This window comes from Furipterus horrens, unplaced genomic scaffold, assembly GCF_987537825.1.
Source record: "Furipterus horrens unplaced genomic scaffold, mFurHor1.1.pri manual_scaffold_11, whole genome shotgun sequence".
NCBI lineage: Eukaryota > Metazoa > Chordata > Mammalia > Chiroptera > Furipteridae > Furipterus > Furipterus horrens.
Genome location: NW_028327181.1, coordinates 62,683,539 through 62,702,622, shown reverse-complemented (window position 1 = coordinate 62,702,622; position 19,084 = coordinate 62,683,539). Strand labels below are relative to the sequence as shown.

Genomic DNA, 19,084 nt, shown 5'->3' with positions numbered 1-19,084 from the left:
CTTTTTCTCTACATTTTAGGAAGACTTTTGGCCTCTGTTTTATGGATTCAGTTTTCTATGTTGTTGAAGTCTAGAGACTTTACTGCTTCTCTGTATTTTCAAATTCTATTGTTTTAGTATACAGGATGGGACAAAAGTAGGTTTACAGTTGTTTGTATGGAAAATAATATAATGATTAATTATAATAAAACAAGAATAAAATGTGTTTTGTGTACTCACAACTGTAAACCTACTTTTGCCCCACCCTGTGTTTATATTATTTTATTTTCCAGTTCCTGTTTTGAAAAATATTGTACCAGCCTCGACCTCTCACTTAGTCATCTTTTCATGTCAGTCTACTGTTGGAGAACATTTTTCAGCTACTGTTTTACAGAGTCCATGTTTTCATTTTGTTAGGGTCACAGTGAAATTTATCATCTAAACTTTACTCCCAGTTCCTGCTGTAATTCTGATGTCAGCTGGAATCAACCCTGAGATCCAGATGACCTGGGGCCACCTACCACTGTAGATCCTGGGGGTGGGCAGTCCAATTACTCACACAAGATTTCTACAGATTCCTTGTGGTCACTATTTGCTCCAGTTTCCTGTTCCTGTGTCAGGCTTGTTCTCTTCTCTACTCAGAGCCTACGTTTTCCTCGAGGCTGTTGAACTTCTAGCTCTTCTTCTCCACATACTCTCCCCACATCGTGGCCCCTTTGATCTGCTCCAACCCCTCCCAATTCTGGCTTCTTTATTTTTTAATCTCTTGATCTTTTTGCTTACCAGAGCATCTTGGCTATGCCTAGAAGGCTTTATCTTCAAAGCAAGTCATGCCCTGCAAGATATGTTCTTTAAATTTTATTTATTTATTTTTTAGAGAGAGAGAGAGGAAGGGAGAGAGCTTTGTTGTTCCACTTATTTATGCATTCACTGGTTGATTCTTGTATGTGCCTTGACTGAATCAAACTGGCAACCATGTATCGGGATGACACTAACCAACTGAGCTACCCACCAGAGCAAGATATGTTCTTAAACAAAGACATCTTAATCAATTATGTATTCAGCTCATAAATAATACTTTTTTCTGCCCAGTACATTATATTTCACCTTATTTAACAGTGTGGTTTTTTTCTTGAGTCCTATATTCTCTTCCCTTTATTATACATAATCTTTTCATGGTTCCCGTATTGGCTGGTTTCCTGCCTTTCCACCTTTGAAAATTGAGCAATTTATCTAAATGCCCTATAAGACCCTGAAACAGGGTAAATGATTCTCTTGGGATCCCATTAAGGTTCCTCCTCCACCACCCCTCCCACATGATGCTCTTCTTTAATTTTAACTCTATGATCCTCAACTAAGCAAAGAAGGAAGGCCTCCAGGGCTAGAAGCTGATGGCAGAGACTGAGTCTAGGTATATGATGATGCACCTCGTCAACCTTCTCCGCGGGCCATATGATTAGTCTGGGGGCCCCAGGTCCCAGGTGTAGCCTAGCCTATTGTGCCCACCAACTCAGGAAGCAGCTTCCTCTTCTCAAACTGGTAGACACTTGTAACTCTGGGTCTCCCGCACAACTGCTTTTTAAAGGAGTGATTGACTCAGGGCCTATTTTTATTTTTCATTCCTGTTCTTCCTCATTAGGAGATATTACTGGCATCCAGATTCCTGTGATTATTCTAGGATTCTGCCTCCTGGGGGAAAGGAGGGTCAGGTCAGGATGCCCTAAATTCTTCCTTCAATACAAGATTATCTACTATAGTCCAGTAGAAATTCCTCACATTTCTAAAATGTAGATGATATCCTTTTCTACTTGTAGCATTAATGCTCTTTCACTGTTTTATTCCTTTCAGGAACTGGGGGTGCCAAGTAGAATGGAATTAGGTTTTAGCACTCAAAGTCACCATCTTATCCAAAAGTACTAATAAACTCTTACTTTTTTTCTTTTCTAATTTATGGCAAGTTTTTTAGGTTTAAATCAGATATTCCTAAGATTTTTTCAGTTTTGAATATGTCAGGAGAAAAAGGCTTATTAAAAAACATATATGTATATAATCATAATTTAACTGCACACAGAGAGACAGAGTAGCATTGCGTCTATTTTTGTTAAGATAATCTTTGGATTTCTTTACTCCGGTTAGAAATAAATCAACTTAGAGAAATTTGAACACTTCCCAAACATAACATTCAGCTGAAAATTCCTTTTACGATAATTTTCTCAGGAAGCCTTTCCATTTCCTAGCACATCTCTTAAAGGTCAAAAGAACAGGGAATGTTTTTAAAGGTATCTAGTTTGCTTTTGTTCTCACCAGCCCTCAGATCCCCTGGGAATGTCAGACTCTAATAAGCAAAATAATCTAAGGAGTGGAAGAAACAGCAGGCATCTCTTAGATAGGATGCACCACAGTCAGAACATTGACCTTGGGTCAGCTCTGCACCTAGTTGCTGTTTTCAAATTGGAAAAGTTCCATCTGTTTGGGACTCAAAAATCAAGGGAGAAAAAAACCTCCTGGTGAACCCAAATTAAGTGGCACTGGTAGAAAGATATAGATGAGAAGAGGGTCTGTTCGGTAAGCAAGGTACCACAAATAAGGCAAAGTCCACAATGGAGTGGCCCATGTAATGAAGTCTCAAGAGGAGTTTCAGAATTCTGCACTGCCACAGACATCAGAGTGTTGGGAGTTCACTGAAAGAAGCTTTCTTAGTATTTCCCTGGAAGGTCCTTGCCAAGAGTGTCACCTGACTTTACATGCCTCAATTCCTTGATTGGTCCCACCTGTCTGACAATATTATCTACAGCACACTTTTTCTTACTTTCTTACATGAGTTTGCTAAGCTAAACTTACTTAGAATTTTGAGCTGTGGTCATTTCTGCTCAATTTGGACAATTGAGGGTACAAGAGGTGTGGAGGTGTGTATGTGTGGGTCAGACAACAAAAGGTCCAAGCTACCTCCAGCAAGAAGGGAAGTGTGTCACTCTGTGGTTAATGGCATGCTGGCCTAAATAGGTCCAATAAAAAGTCCCTGGAGGTCTTTGTGCTTCCCCCAACCCGTTGAATAAACAATAATACTTTGTTTTGCCAGTTTAGAACATTATTAATAATTAAATAGCATCATCTTTGGAACTTACCAATTTGGCCATATAAAACTATAGCTTTACATGTATTTTTAAATATTGTCACCTTGAAGATATTTTTGTCAAGGTAGGAGGATGGAACAGCCTGTGGACCTCCACCTGGTCTTTCGTCCCAGGGCCAGCAAATGTTAGGGATGGTCTTAATAGGAGCTTCCCAGAGTGTGGTCCAGTCAGCCTTGCTCTTGGGAAGAAGCTCTTCTGGAATTCTAAAAAATAAAATCTCCATTGCCTTGCACATAAAGGACAGTTTATTTCAAGTCTCTTGCCATCAGGTTCTAGCTTTTGCACAATCTGTGTGTACAGCTTGACATTCTCCTACTGTGCCAGGGCTAGGGCCTGAAAAACAACAAATTACTTAAGAACAAAACTCAGGCACAACTTCCAGCCAAGATGGAGGCCTAGACTGACACGCTTTGTCTCCCTCCACAACTAAGAAGGAATACAACTACCACAAAACCAGAAATAACCAGAAGTACCAGAAAATAAAGCTACATGGAAGTTCAACATATGACGTTATAAAGAAGCGGTGCTCATCCAGATGGGTAGGAGGGTTGAAGCGGGGGCGGAGAGGTTAAGCTGTGCTGGCAGCAGCGGCTGCGGTGACGGCGGCGGGATGGTGGTAAGCAGACACCCGTATTTAAGGGGATGCAAGAAGCACCTGCAGAGAACCCCTGGCTTCAGACCAAACCCATCAGCTTGCAATTCCAACGCCAGGGAAGACAGATCCCCATTGCCTCTGACTGTGAGGGCCAGAGGGCGTGGGGACAGAGGAGGAGGCTCCCAGTCTCTCAGCGGAGAGTGAACGGCAGGAATCCATCTTGGACCCCCGCCCCCACACAAAGCACCACAGCATGGTGAGAAGGGTTGCCCAGTTGTGATGGGTGCACAGGGCACCCCCACCCCCATAGCATAAGAGGTGTGACAGTCCCGCCCAGGAAGCAAAGGTAAACACAAAACTGTCAGAATGGCACAGATCATGATAGAGATCCCAATCATACAGCTGACCAGAGAGCAAATATCTAATCTAACGGCTCAGCAGATAGGAAATCTTTCTGAGGCTCAGTTCAGAGCTTTGGTTATATGAATGCTTACAGACCTAACAACAGATCTTAAACAAGACAGGGAAGGAATGAAGGCTAGCCCTGCTGAAATGAATGAAAACACATACAAAACTAGTGGTGAGGAAAAGAAAACCATGGATCAAATCAACAAATCAGAACATAGGGAAGGAACAAACAGTCAACCAGTGCAGAACAAGGAAATGAAAAGTGAGGAAAATGAGGAGAGGCTCAGAAACCTATGGGAGAGCTATAAGCGGGCCAACATCCAAATCATAAAGCTGCCAGAAGGTGAAGAAAAAGAACCAGAAATTGAAAAATTATATGAAAAAATAACGAAGCAGAACTTCTCTTACTTGGGGAAGGAAACAGATTTATAGGTCCAGGAAGCACAGAGAGTTCCAAAAATACTGGACTCAGGGAGAACCACACCAAGACACATTATAATCAAAATGTCAAAAATTAAGGATAAAGAGAGAATCTTAAAAGTAGCAAGAGAGAAGAAGAGAATTACATACAAAAGGGTCCCAATAAGACTACCAGCTGATTTCTCAAAAGAAACTCTGCAGGCAAGAGGGACTGGCAAGAAATATTCAAAATAATGAAAAGCAAAAACCTACAACCACGATTACTCTAGCCAGTGAAGCTGTCATTCAGAATAGAAGGGCAGAGAAAGTGCTTCCAGGACAAAGTAAAATTGAAGGAGTTCATCATATCCAAACCACTGTTATAGGAAATGTTAAAGGGACTTGTTTAGGAGAAAGAGGATCAAAACTGTGAACATTAAAATGAAAACTGTATCACAACAACCAACAACAGAAGCTAGGGAATTGAAACAAAGGCAAACTAAGTAGGCAACAAGAGTGGGAAAAGAATTATAGGTATGGGGAACATATTGGGGGGAAGTCAGGAGGGAGGGGGAAGGATAAAAGGGAGGGAGGTGGGAGATGGTACAGGAATTAAGAAGCATAATAGGAGGGAGTGGAGTAGATAGGAAGATGTTGAGAAGAACTATATGCACAACCAATGGGCATGGACTAAGAGGGCAGGGGACAACTGGAGGGAAGGGGGTCACTGGATGGAGGGGAACAAAGGGAAAAGAAATTGGGACAACTGTGACAGCATAATCAATAAAGCATATTAAAAAAATAAAAATAAATTACCAAAATTGGCAAATTTTTATGCAGCCATTTTAATATTGAAGATGGAAGAAATACACAAGATTTTCATATTATTTCCAGAAAGGTGAAAGTGAACTTAAACACAAAAAAGTATTTGTGCAGTATATGGAGAAGGTGCTGTGACTGATTGAATGTGTCAAAAGTGGCTTGTGAAGTTTCTTGGTATTATGGACATTCTGGCCAAATAATTATTTGCTGTGAGGCTGTCTTATGCATTAGAAGATGTTTAGCAGCACCTCTGGCCTCTACGCACTAGAAACCAATAGCAGGAGATAGACGGCATACTCCAAATATCCAAATCAATAAAGTTATTTGTGAAAATGAAAAAAAAAAAAAAAACCCTCAGAACTAAAGAGCTAGAAACAGACTGAGTCCAAGTGAGGTCTTTGATGCAGAAGCATTGGCACAACCTGGAAGCTTGTTAGAAATGCAAAGTATAAGGTCTCACTGCAGCCAGATGGAATAAGTATATGCATTTTAAGAAAAGTGCAAAGATGTCTATAACTCTGGACTGAAGCGATTAAAGGGATAAAGGTGAGAATGAGAGGGAGAATGGCAACTCAGGGTTAGCTAGATGCCTTGGGAGGGACACCCACAAAAGTGCCGAGTCCTGGGTTTTATTGCTAGCAAGGAGACTTAGGAAGCAACATAGGAACCCAACAGTTAAGACTAGGCCACTGGGTCCTGGAATGGAAAAGATGTACTAAAAGATATTTTAGGGTGTCTGTCTATCTACTCCCTCTTCTAGGGAACTCCTGTGCCTAGAGCCAGCCACCCCTGAATGATCACGTCAAGTACTATGTGACCCTGAGCCCCTGGCCACAACCCAGATAATCAAAGACAGACCTCAGGCCCAAAGGCACCTAATTCTTGGCCTAATCAGTGACCTCTGATCTGGCTGGAAAATATGAGCTGGGTCATTAGATTCCTCTTTGGGTCTTTTAGAATGGTGGGTGGAGGTGGTAGAGGTTGAGGTCCTGGGAAGTTATAAAGAGTTAAGATTGGTTAGACCTAATGGGTCAAGTACATGCCTAAGATATGAGGCAATGGAGACAAAGAGTAAGCAGAGGAAGGCACCCAGAAGAGAGTGAGAGAGGAATGGAGTAGATAACACACACAAGGGGGTGGGGCTGAGAAAGAGACTAGAGAGGGCCTCAGTCTCTACTATTCTTCGAACCCACGTTTAATGTTTTCTGGGTATGAGCCTTTGATTCTAGCAACCAACAGACCCTTGACTAGAAGAGTAAGTAAATTAATTCCCAATAATCTAATCCTGAATAATCAAAGAATACTAATTTATAATCCTTCTATTAATATTGACTCAAATTGGGAAGGGTGGGAAGAGTGAATTTTAGTGGGGAGAATTGAGGACTGACATCTTGCTGTTTGGGCACTCAGTTTAGTATTATAATAGCATGTCTTATTTCGTATTATTTGATTTGTCTGTTTTCTCAAATTGAACAAAAATGTTCAAAAGTCCAACAGAAAGCTAAGATTAGGAGTATTACTGGTTAAGTATTTATTTCAAGTTTAGATTATCCAAATTAAGTTTGCTAATAGGTTTTTTGTTTTTTCTCTAGATGTTTTTATTTGAAACAAATAGGTGCACCAAGCAAGCGCTTATTCTTTCCCACTCCAGATTAAAAGAGCACAATAGGGGCAAACATCGTTTGGCAGGGCAGCTCCAATATGTGAACATCCTTCCACTTACTGTGGTTTGGGTAACTTTACCCATAAGCAGTCATTCTTACACGAAGTATTACCCCCAGAGTGCTAACATCAAACAAAAAGAAGTGGTCTTAATTTCATGTGTGGGGCAGTATGTTCTATAAATGCCAAAAAGTAGGAGAAGCACAAACACAACCCACTCTTAAAAAAACTAAAAAGTTCAAAGTAGAATTTTCCATCCCTCCCCCTTCTCCTGTAATAAAAAGTAGTGCTGGGGTATGATACCAAGATTTGGTTTTTATCTGGGCCATTTACAAAGCGTTCCCCCATATGACTAGATCATTAGGGTTTTGGATAACAGTCCATTCACTGTGAAGAGGTGCACCTACTTCTTCCTCCTCTTCTTGCCTTCATGCTCATGTTCCTTGGGGCGGCTGCTATCTGAGGGTCTTTTAGAGCCACCATGCTGCTTGGCTTCTTTCAAGAACTTGTCCAAACCAAAAGGATCCTCCTCAAACTGAACTGGTCCTTCTCGACCTCTTTGCCTACTACAGTCTGAACCAGAAAACTCCTTATCGGGAACAAATCTGTTGGCCTTTATTCTGGCTTCTAGATCATCACCATACATGTCCTTATCCAGATTTTTACTGGGCCTGTAAATATTCTGGGCCATATCTTTACCACCTCTCCAAGCTTGATCATAAACATTGTAAATTTCATCTTCTCCACCTGCAAAACCACTGTCCATACCCTTGGATTGGTTGAACAGCCTTTGGTCATACTGAACTTCATTGGAAGTCGGAGAATTGGGCACACCAAGCGCTATGACCTCACTGATATCTCGGTTTTCATTTCTCTGCAGTTTAGACATCTTGTCAGGAGCTGCCCTGGAAAGATTCTGGTTATGCTGTCTCTCTTTCCGCTGTCATGTCTAATTTCATTCCTCTCACGTGCCTCCCCATCCTCTTTTTCCACATGGGTTTTGATTCCAGCCTCTTCTCTCTCTGGCTTTCTGGGCCATTTCTCTAAGTTTCTCTTCATGCTTCTCTTTTTCTTTTTGAGCCATCTTTCTCTCTACTTGAGCACGCATTTCCACAGCTTCACGAGCCTTCCGATCAGCAATGTAGAGGGCTACAGCCAGTTTGGCAAAATTTTCATTGATGTGCACTGTCTGCAGTCCTCTTCCATCAGCGGCCAGACATTTGTCTAATGGAATTGTATAACCCTTTGCATTCTTCCAGTTTGAAATACACGGAGGAATCTTCCACTCTTGTTGTTCCTTCACAGTCATCTTGCGGCTAGGAGAATGCATGACAGGTGCAGGAGGAGAATGTGGTCCTCAGGGAATTTTCTTATTAATCTTGAACCTTGGAGGCTCCATTGGATCTTTCTGCATTTCCACCATTCGAATAACCCTGTGTTTTGCTCCAGAGTTAAAAGCCACTCCTTGCTGAGATGGTGTGTATGTGATATACTGAGCAGGAGCCAGTTTATCAGCTGCTTGAACTGGCATGGCCATAGCAACCTTCTGTGACACGGATTTTTCTAAGGCTACCCTTGTCTTTTCTGTGATCTCTTTAATAGATTCTTCATCAGGTCTTTGCAGGTCTGGATCATCTGCATTCATGACTTCCTTGGGAACCAGGTCAGTGCACTTGCTATAAATGACCTTGTCTTTTGACTGTCCCTGTTGAGCAATTGCATCATATTTAATTTTTCCTTCAGCATCCACCTGAATGGCCAGTGCATTTTACATTTTTTTCTTTCGTCCCATATCCAGTGGATACTGGGCCACATGGATCTCTGGAAAAGCACCTCCATCTCCAAAATCCTCTAATAACTGAGGTATCCAGACTTTTCGGTACCCATATGGGGAAGGTTCTCTTCGGGAGGAGACCAGTGAGGTCCGTCATGATCTCTGAAATCTTGCCTTTTCTTCAGCCTCAAGCTGGTCTTGAGATAGCTGAGTAGGTGCAGGTAAAAAGCTGGTGAGCGCCATCTTCTCCCACTTGCTTTCAGCGTGGGTGGGTCTTTCTGGGACAAGTCAGGAAAAGGAAGGAGCGCGCCATACGCAGTTGCGTCAGGGCCTGTTGGGATTTGTAGTTCTTTGAATACGACCACAGTTCAGTTCCCTCTAACCAGAATAAGCTTGGATGAGCAATTCCGATCAGAAAAGCAAATGCATCCCTCCTCCACTGTAAAATGACAGGGCGTTAACCAAGCAGAGCGGCCTTTTAAGCTGCTTTATTCTATTTCCTACTCAGTCTTACTTCCCTTTTAGGGGTCCCAAATATAAGAGCCTTCCTGAGACAGCAACATTGAACAAAAGGTTGAAGAGTTTTAAAACAACAGAAAATTGTGTGACTAGTGGAGAGTTCCTAGATACTGAAAACATTCACATTCAAATTTTTCTTTAAATTTACCACCAGACTCCACCCCCCAAACATTCTCCTGGGGAGGTATTGTGTGATCCTTAGTAAGTTACCTTCAGAACTATGAACCTGAGAAAACATACCAGCTAAAAAGAGCCTCCAGTGGCTAACTGCTCAAATTGAACAAACAGCCGTTCCTACACTGGGTCCTCTAAGAAAACTGAACTTCAGTGAGATACCTGCTCTGAATTGCCTGCCTGCACTGTTTCTGCTGACTTGCTAATAGGGTCTTAATATTTTAAATTTGGATGCTTAATTAGGGAGACTTAAAATAATACAGCAAAAGCTGTCTTGGTTTGAACCTAACTGTGTCCATCACAGGGCTATGTAGACATGTCTTGCGGCCATGAGGGCTTTTGTGGTACAGTAGGGACTCCAAAGGAGTCAGACCTTGAAATTGTTTATGTGATTTGTTGAAGCAGGAGCATGATCATACAAGAGAACAGGGTCTTGGGAGAGGAGTGTTTATCTGAGCGCTAGGGAGAAAGGGGCTTCCAAAGTTGCTAAAAGAGTGTTATCCCTAAAAAATCTAAAACATCAGGGCACAGAGACATGGTTTTGATGCCCAGGTGACATCAAAATGTGACAAGAATGGAGGATGGCTTCCCCTCTTCAGCAGTGGACTTCTGGGCACTGAGCGCATCAGCATGACTCAGCATCCAAAGCCTCGTGGGCTGTCTACATTTTGTGTCAACCTGGCTTTCTAGCCTCTTGTGTTGTGTGACCTTGCTTTGTTCATAGCCTACACATGTAAACTCTGACAACACCTGTTTTTAATTTTTTCAGCTCCTGATATCATGCAGAGCCCAATCTTGGCTTGTCGTCTGATCTCCCACAGGACTTTACTACTGTGATCTCTTATCAAGTCTCCTGGCTTCCACTGTTGCCCTACACTCTGTTTTCAGCATAAGAGCTTGTGGGAACTTTAAAAATGGAAACCTCCTCTTTATATTCCAACGTCTTCCCATCATCCAAAGCACAAACCAAACCCCGCATCCCTCGTCTACAAACCCCATGTGTTCTGGCCCTTGCTGATCTCTCTCCCGTCTGGTTTCGCTCTACTTTCTGTTCTCACTTCATTCACATGGATTCTCTATCTTTCTCAATCAACTCAAGCTCCTTCCCAGCTTTGAGCCTTTGTGAAAACTGGTCTGACTGCCTGGGCTCCTTCTTATGTCAACTCAAATGCTACCTGTATTGCTAAGCCTTTCCTGATCTCTCTGTTTAAAGTGTTCTGCTCTTTGCTGAAGCCACTATCATATGACTGTGTTTTATTTTTTCATCGAATGTATTTCTATATAGAATTTCCATGTTTCCGTTTCTTGTTTGTTTAGTTATTGGCTATCTCCCTCCAATACAATGGAAGTTTCACTGCGCCAAAGACCTCATCTGCCTACTTCACTGCTGTATTGCTAGCACCTCGAACAGTTTTGGAGACACAGTAGGTGCTCAATAAATACGCATCAAAAGCAGGAAAAAGTGAACTGCCTCCCATGTCTGATCTCCCACTGGCTGCTTAGACGGCATGCCTGCATTTGCTTCCCTGGCTATGGAGGCTCTGCTCTTCACTTACACCTGTTTCTGGCAAGTCTGATAAACTACTCAGAACAAGCCTCATCCTCAGAATTTCCTCTAGCTCTGAAAGAGGAAAGCTAGTGGATGGCTGACTTTATGCATTTAGACTTCAGTGATTGAAACTATCGATTCCCATTCCACGTCCACTTGACTCTGCAGAGCACTTCCTGTGAGCACTTTGCTCTGCCTACTGCTCTCTGCACATTGGCTTTATTCTCCAACAGCACAGACCTGCTTACTGGAAGCACCTGGACCTCACATCCAGGGGGCCATCACCAGAAAGATGCTGATTCTCCTTCCTAAGGCCCCATTTGAAAACTCCTGGGGAAAGACTCACCTGGCTTGTGTCAGGCGTTCACCCGGCACCAGCCAGCTGTGGCAGGTGGACTGAGTCCCACAACTCAGGCATGCACACTGGGGCCCCTCCCGAGTCCCAGGGCTATTCCTGCAGAAGGGAGGGTTATTGTGAGCTGGGAATCTTCCCCAATCTGTCTTCTACAGTAGCTTCCAGCCTTAGGTGATGGGACTCAGGGTGGATATCTGACTCAGACTGAACCAGTAAGAATTCTTCTCTCAAAATTTTAAATAGTGAATGAATGCAGAGCAAATCAACTCTGTTGAAGCATAATTTACATACAATAAAGCACACCCATCTTAGGTTCAATGAATTTTGACAAACATATGCACCCATGAAATTACCACCATAATTAAGGTATAGAATATTTTAATTACCCCCAAAGGTTCCCTTTGCAGTACTAAACTCCTTCCCCACATACCCAGGCAATCATGCATCTAGTTCCTGCCACCATAGATGAATTGGGCCTTTCCTAGAATTTTGTTTACATGGAATCAGACAACATGTATTCCTGTGTCTGGCTTCTATCAGTTGGCACAATGTCTGTGAAATTTATGCATGTTGTTGCATCTACCAATAATTTGTAGAACATCTAGTTTGGGTCATGAAGTAACAGCCAATCAATAGAGGAGAATGAGCCAATAAGCCAAGGGAAGTAGAGATGGAAGGCCACAGAGTCTAGGAGGGATAGAGTGACCTCAGAGCCTGGTTCTAAAACAAAAGCTTTAAAAACAATCACCACTATCCAGACTTGTACAGTACCATCCCATTTATCAAAACAAAGGGAGAAAAACAAGCCCTTGTATGAATATATTAGTCTAGACAAAGGCTGGAAAGATACACACCAACAGGTTAATGGTGGTTATCTCTGGGTGGTGGGATAATGGATGTTTAAAAATATTATTTTTGCTTATCTAAATTTTTAATTTTCTATCATCCACAAGGGTTATTTTTACTTTAAGAAGAAAAGTATTTTTATTTTCAAATGTGCCGCTTTTAAAATCAGACTGGGAAACTTCTCAAATGCTGGACATTTTTAAATGATGTGAAATGCTCCTAGTTATATTTCAAGGCTCTTATGTGGCAGTTACTGTTCTGCTGCAGTTGTTAAAAATGCAAACTTGTGAAATGGGCTCATTTCTGAGTGATGACTCACCAAGCCCAGTTATGTTGAAGGCTGTCTTAAGTTCTCACAAATTCTAACTGTTCTATTCGTGGGCTGAAACCTTGATTCAACTGTCCTCCTCATACTTGAGCCTGCAATCAAGTGAAAAAGATTGTACTTCCCATCATCCTCAAAATGTAAGTGAGAAGAATGTGGGAATGAGATTGGTGAGGTTGTAAAAAAAACAGATTCCTGAGCTGCACCCCAGATAAACTGGCCCAGAGTCTCTGGGGGGTGGAGTTCAGAATATGACCTTTAAACAACCCAGCGAGGTGATTCTGGTACACACTAATCTTTGAGAGTCAGTGTGTTTGTTTGTGACCAAATAAGGCCCAGTTCCTGCCCTGAATAGGCCTCGTAGGACCCCCACCTCTAATCAGCTCATCTCCACCTCTGCTCTCAGGACGTCACAATGGTAGGAAGAGAACATACTGATATTTAATCAGTATTAGTCCTGTTTTGTTTCAGATAACGGTGTATCCTTTGCTTTTGCATGTTTAGCTTTGTCTCTCTGGGAATCTGAGCACTGCCCTTGAATCTTGGGCCTTCATGGTGTCCTTGATGTCTGGGGACTCCTTAATGTCTATTCTGTTTTGTCTTGCTCAGGGGTGCTATTGTTTTTGCATTGCGTGTCTCCTGGCTGACTCTGCTAATTTGATGACTGCTCTCCAGACTGAACCTTCTGTGTTTATAATCCCCCTCTCACCCACCCATCTGCCCCTACTCAGTCTTTGTTCTGTGCTGGTGACTGGGTTTATTTCTAGATGCAAGTCCCACTCTGCTGACTGGGTCCTAAAAAATGAGAGGAATGAGACTGGCTGTAATGACTTAGGTTTCACATGGACTTACTTCTCCAAGTGGAGGAATCATTCCTTCAACAGTGAAGGTTAAACCCACTGAGTGATTAAGTCTCAATGAAGTTGTCTCGAGTTAGTCTTACAAAAGGATTTTCTGGGTGCTGCTTTATCTGGACTTACCTTGTCCTCATTTCTTTTTGAAGTTTTGACTATTACATTCATTGACTTTATCCTTTAGAATAGAAATAATTAGCAGAAAATCAATGGTTTATTACTATAACATCTATATCACATTTAACATCCAAACTGTATTTGGTATTTTTTACCAAAGAATAAATTTTTTTTAAAAAGTCAATTCAATCAAAACTTACTATTTCAGAATTAATAACTTCTTTGACATGACAGTAACACTTAATATGGTTAAAATTCAAATGCAGAAATTTGGTTGGTCAGAAAGCTTAATTACATTTTCAGCTTCCTCAAATAGAATTTCCAAGGGCAAAATTTAGTTTGTTTTTTTATTCCCATAGAAATATAGGACACTAGAATTACCAATACTAGAGAGTTGTTAGAAAATTCAAAGCCAAAAGGAACAGCAGATTGTATTTTTCAAAGATGGCTACACGGGAGGACAGAGGTATAAAGGGACTAAATGGTAATCGAAAAAAAATACAATAAAGATTTTTTTTAAGTTAAAAAAAAAAGATGGCTACATGATATCTGCCAAACTCACATGCTCTTCTGTAATGTGACTATGCCCCTGCCTGTGCAGGAGGTACTGTCAAAATCCCCTCCCCTTAAATCTGGGCTGCCTTCATGACGTCTTGAACAATAGAATTTGCAGAAGTGAAGTTCTGGGACTTTCAAGGACAGGTCATAGGAAGCTTTGCACTTTTACCTGGGCTTCTTAAAATGCTCGCTCTGGGGGAAGTCAGCCACCAAGTAAGAAATGTGACTGCCCTGAGACAGCCATGTTGTGAGGAAGCACAAGCTAGGCATGGAGAGAAATGTTGATGTTGCCCAGCCCCTAGCTGTTTCAGCCATCCCAGCCCAGGTACTAGACCTGTGAGTCAAGTAACCATCTTGACCATGAGCTAACAAGGAATCTAGACATCTTTTAGACAGTTTCTTCCTAGTTAGAGATTTGTGTCAAAGTGTTACAGAGTGGGGGGTGTCCAAAAATCCCCAGAGCCTGCAGGTTGGGGGATGGGGAAAAGGAAACAGCTTTTTTTTTTTTTCTTTGTAATAATGTTTATTCAGATCTTCTGTCAATTCTTTAATTGTCTTGTTTATTTATTTATTTTTTGGTATTGAGTAGTATAAGTTCTTTTTTTTTTTAATTTTTTTTATTTTGGTTTTTCAATTACAGTTGTCCCCTTTTCCCCTAATTTCTCTCCCCCACCCAGGAAACAGCTTTTAAGATGCCTTCACATGCCTGTGGCTAGTGGCTAGTGTCTTTGTTACATAAATGGCTTTGATACTTCCAAGGCCCCAGGAAGATGGGAGGGGTTTTGGACAATGGAATGGTACAGAAAGCACACAGAGCCTGTATGAGGTTCTGTGAATGGTCAGAACTGGTTACCGCGCCCACTGTGTCAGAGGATCAGAGGATGCAGTCAGGGGTTTAAAAATAGGCGGCAGACATTTTAGCAAGGTTCTCCATGAAGTTTGCAAGGAGGGCAGAGGAGTTCTCCCTGCAGTTTTGAGAGGAAGAAAGGAGATAACACGATTTGCAAGAAGGGCAGAGGAGAACTCCATGCGGCTTTAAAAGGGCAAAGGGAGAACCATGCGTGATCCAGTGCAACATGGCACGTGTTTTCCTGGACTATTATACAGAGGCCGATAACATCGTACCCCAGATCCTGAAGGAGACAGCTGACAGATAAGGGATGGGGAACTTCTGGGCATGGTTTTGGCTTCTAGCTTTCTGGGGAGCAAGGGAAGTGCTGGGTCCTGTGGGAGAACAGGGCTCTGAGCTGAAGTGCTCACTGCCCTCCCCAGGTAGGAATATTGTAAATAAAGATCTGTCTTCCTCAACACTAGTTGTTGGGTTTTACACCAAGGCGCCACGTGAAAGAACCCCCTTTCACTCTGTAGCAAAAGGACACCATCATTGACAATTACAGCCTCTGAGAGAACCCCGAGTCTCAGTTCATGGCAAATTTTTTTCACTTTAAGTGTTTTGGTATGTGTTTCCTGCCCTTCAAGGGCCTCTATGCTGAGGGACTCCTGGATGGCTTGACAGCAGGTGTTCCTATACATCTACTGCTGGTTGTCATGGAGTTCCAGATGTGGATGAACATAATGGACTGGAAACTGCCAGCCAGCTTTCTATAACAAGGATCCACCTTTGTCTTGACCTTTCTAGAGTTCTTTCCTGCCTTACCATCAGCCATTTGAATTCTGCTAAAGCTCAAACCACAAAGTAGAGAAGAAGCTAAACAAACACCCAGAAGAGAGCCTGCTGGACAGAAAGATTCTTGATAGTCTAGTTAAGATTATGGGGAAGATGTCCCACAAAATGCAGCTGAGCTGGGGCAACCTCCTGTGGGACAGTTTTTAGAAGTATTTCTTTTAGCCCTATCTGCCTTTAACTCTTAGGCTATACCTTGCGAATTCACTAGGGCCATGAATGAATAAAAGGATAATTATTTCCTCATTCAGAAATAACTAAGAGGGATCTGATATTTCTATTCCCACTTGTCTAACAGACAACTTTGCAAAGTAATAGCCTCTTCCTGGTTAAACTGCTGTTGGTTCAGGGAGAGGTGATGTGTGACTCCTGTTAGTAGCTTCGTTCTTTTTTATTTCTTTAATTACATCCTTTAGTAACTTTTTAAGGCGGTAGGCGGGAGTAAGAAATGAGCCCAGGGTTACTTTTTGTCTCTATGTGGAATGTTGTTGAAAAGACCATACACACCATTTTAAGGCCATGCCAGGACAGCAGAGAACGTACAAGATTTTCCTAAGCTTCGTTCTTAGCTCCTAACAGTGTCTTCTGGGAAGATGGTGTCAACAGAGGCCATCTCTAGCCAGCAGTTTCTTGGCTTGGCAACTCAGCTGCTTGGAAAATTATGCAATAATGAAGAGAGAAAGGGTTTTTCTATTACAATTACCTAAAACCAAATAATTTACTTAAAATTGACATCCAAGTGTGCTCACCTATGGGTCTACTCCTCTGAAACTTTTGTTCATCACAACAGGAGGACACTAGTGAGTGAGAACAATTGTGTTGCTACCTTGGTTTTCCAAGTCTCCACCAACAAAGCACCAGTGTAAATATTTAAACATAATCACAGGCTCTCCTTCAGAAGCACAGCTTGCACTTGAAAAGAAAAGCCAGCTTAGTAAATCTAAAGCTTCAGAGCAAAGAAAGATGTTGTTTATGTCATGGTGAAACATAGCAGTCATAATGTCCTGCTTATGTTACAGAAACAGGGGAGTCCAAAAATCCCCAGAGTTTGCTGCTGGGGGATGGGGAGAAGTAAGCAGCTTTTCAAATGCTTCCACATGCCTGAGGCTGGTGGCTACTGTCTTTCTTATGCAAATGGCTTTAATGCATCCAAAGCCTCAGGCAGATGGGAGGAGTCTTGAACCAGGGGACGGTACGGAAAGCACACAGAGCCTACGTAAGGTTCTGTGAATGGTCAGAACTGTTTGCAACGCCCACTGCGTCAGATGACGCAGTCAGGGATATATAAGCAGCTGCGGACATTTTAGCTCAGACTCTCTCTCTGGCAGTCTCGGGCTCTCACTCAGAGACCCTCTGAGACTCTCTCAAGCTCTCGTTCGGGCTCTGGCTCTCACTGGCGCTCGGACACTCTGGCTCTCTGACTCGGGTTCTCACTCGCGCTCTGGCTCTGACTTGGACTCTCTCTGGCTCTCGCTCGTGCTCTCACTCTGACACTCTGGCTCTCGCTCTGGCGCTCTGACTCAGACTCTCTCTGGCTCTCACTCTGGGACTCTCGCTCTCTGGCTCGCACTCTCGCTCTGGCGCTCTGACTCGGGCTCTCACTCGCGCTCGCGCTCTCAGGCTCTCGCTCTCTCGCTCTCCCGTGTGCTCCCTCCACGTGGCTTGGTGAAGGGGCCTTCTCCATGTGGCTTGGAGAAGGGGTCTCCGGGCTGCTTTAAGAGGCTCTCGCCATGCGGTTTTGAGGAGGAGAGGAGATCTGCGCGGTTTGCAGGAAGAAGGCAGTTTGCAAGGAGGCTGAGAATCCAGGCGATCCTGCATTGAGAGCTGGAGGGCACCACAGCACAGAAAGGACCTCCCCAATCAGGATTGAATGATTGGCAGCTGCTGGTAAAGCTGAAGTGTGTTTGGAAAGTAGGGAAACAGTTTCTCTGACTTTCCGAAAACTAGCCTGGTTTGGAAGGGGGGGAGGCAAGGATATGTGTTTGTGGGTGTTTTAAAGAGCATAAGACTTAACAACGGAAATCCGCAAATAACTAAATCTATATAACTGTTAAATAAACAATTCGTTTTCTTTTCACCAAACTCTGGTATTGAGAGTTATAATTTTGGCGGCGGGCAATCGGGCCCCTAACTAAAGAGCCCGTGGGTTTGTTTTCAATTGGAGCAGCCCAGGGGTTCTGTAACACTTATGCAGAAGCAACCACAAATTAGCAAGAAAGCAATCTGCTGATTCATCATATCTTGGGTAAGAATTTTAAAGAGAACTGGTTTTAGTGAACACAAAAAACAATTGGAGAAACATAATGGAGAAAGTGTTTGCTATTGTGGCCATGGAAGAATTTGTAGGTTTTCTCTGAGTGATTGCCTGTTCTTCCTCTGCTCACCCCCGATGAAATGAGACTATCATTTGGCTCTTCTTGTCTAAAGAAAGCAGGGCAGGCCAGCTAGCCTAGGAGATCAGCTCTGGGTGTTAATACCAAAGGTGATCTTGATATCTTCCTACTGAAATCGTTCCTGAACTTTTCTGACCTTTGAGAGCTTAGCTGTCATTGAGACATGCTAAACTTCTGTAGAATATTTTAAAGATTATATATCAACATTTGGGGATACTCAGAAATTTCATTGGTAATGTTTTCTAGTTCACAGTGAAATTACAGCTATCTTTGCTATTTCATCATAAAACAAACCTGCCTATTAAATTTGGCCCTTTTATTCATATGCATTCTTATAGGCACTGCAAATTGAAAAATATCATTAAAACACTTCTCATTTCCAACTGCTTTTGACATAAATAAGGGTAAATGTAATGCCTTTGGAAGGTAAGCTTGTTAAATCTCAAAGTCTAGTAAAAGTCTTTGCAGTTAATACTCCTCATACTCCAAAGTGTACAGTATATGGATAAATGAAGACATTGGTTCTTATGGAAGATCTTGCTGAATCTAGAAAACCTGTACAGTAAAGAAATGGGGGAGGGAATCCCCACCACCAGTCCCTAACCAAACACCGGCGAATCCCTTATGGTATTCACTGTAAAAAGTAGAGACAATCTCAAAGATGTGGGGTCTGCAGATACAGGAGGTCTCACAGAATAAATGAAGCAATATCTATAAGATGGGAAGATGAACTCACTGGGAGCCCGAGCCACGCAGCAGAGCGCTGCCAGAACACCGCCCCCCCCAAACAGCCAGAAGGCAAGAAAAATGGGGCATATCTTAGAATCCAGAGAAAAGGGTCTGTGAAAGGAGTTTGATACTTCCTCTTTTTCAATAGCAGAAATATTTTAAACTATTTTTAAAACTTCTTGTCATCTAAACATCCTATCTCCATCTT

At 42.4% G+C, this 19,084-nt stretch overlaps 1 long non-coding RNA gene and 1 pseudogene across 2 annotated transcripts in view; both read right to left on the bottom strand.

Moving 5' to 3' along the window:
- Positions 1-19,084, bottom strand: part of LOC149997994 (uncharacterized) — a 61,914-nt gene that overhangs the window by 20,937 nt on the left and 21,893 nt on the right. The gene's annotated exons all lie outside the window — the stretch shown is intronic.
- On the bottom strand, positions 7,381-9,030 carry LOC149997995 (SNW domain-containing protein 1 pseudogene; annotated as a pseudogene).